This window comes from Octopus sinensis, linkage group LG3 (genome assembly GCF_006345805.1).
Source record: "Octopus sinensis linkage group LG3, ASM634580v1, whole genome shotgun sequence".
Classification (NCBI taxonomy): Eukaryota; Metazoa; Mollusca; class Cephalopoda; order Octopoda; family Octopodidae; genus Octopus; species Octopus sinensis.
In genome coordinates this window covers 81,870,024-81,871,246 of record NC_042999.1, presented here as the reverse complement: position 1 = coordinate 81,871,246, position 1,223 = coordinate 81,870,024, and positions in this window count along the sequence as shown.

Below are 1,223 nucleotides of genomic sequence, written 5' to 3'. Positions count from 1 at the left end.
TGTTCATGTACTATGGTTAATTACGTGTTTTAAATTTTGAAACAAAATTTGCACTACGTAACTATTCGAAAGCGATATTCTAAGGTATCAGTTATAATTTCTGCCGTCTTATCACATTTATTTGGAGATAATCTTTAATCCAATACGAATTTTGCTAAATCTTTAACAAATTGCTGGCATAACGAAACGTGGATCAATGAAAAGTTTCAATTCAAATTTAATTAAGTACACAAGGATAGTAATATACCTTAGCATACAAAATGTGACTCTTAAAAGCTGATGCTTATTATATTCGAAAAGAAAATCATTAACGTGTACAAGTTTTGCAAACTTTGTTTGCTATGTTCCTTCATTTCTACATATGCAACAACGATAACCTATTTGATGATTACGTGAAAGTGCATCAATTTTATAAATGATATAGAATTTCGTCAAATACTTTTAATCATCTGGTGCCTGGATGTATATTTGAATCACAATAGTATCATCGCAGTTTTCATACAAAGGGGGGATGTTAATTTGAAATTTTTAAAGCAAAATTAAGCATTTCCAAAATCAGATGAGATTTTGTAATTTCCTTATATAATTTTTGGTTTGTTATGATTAAGGGTAATTGTAAATTAGTAATTAATTATACTCTTTACTCTTTTACTCTTTTACTTGTTTCAGTCATTTGACTGTGGCAATGCTGGAGTACCGCCTTTAATCGAGCGAATCGACATCAGGACTTATTCTTTGTAAGCCTAGTACTTATTCTATTGGTGTCTTTTTCCGAACCGCTAAGTTACGGTGACATAACCACACCAGCATCGGTTGTCAAGCGATGTTGGGGGGGGGGTACAAACGCACACACACAAACACACGCACTCACTCACACACACACACAAACGCAAACACACGCACTCACTCACACACACACACACACATATATGCGACGGGCTTCTTTCAGTTTCCGTCTACCAAATCCACTCACAAGGCTTTGGTCGGCCCGAGGCCATAGTAAAAGACACTTACCCAAGGTGCCACGCAGTGGGACTGAACCCGGAACCATGTGGTTCGTAAGCAAGCTACTTATCACACAGCCACACCTGCGCCTATAATTAACATGCGTTCTAAAAAGTAGCATCTATTATTTGTTAGAAGCGATGATGAGCTCCCGCTCCTACTGGAGGTACCTGGGCGATTACACTGTCAAGCAACTGAACTCATCGGAAATCGAGAAA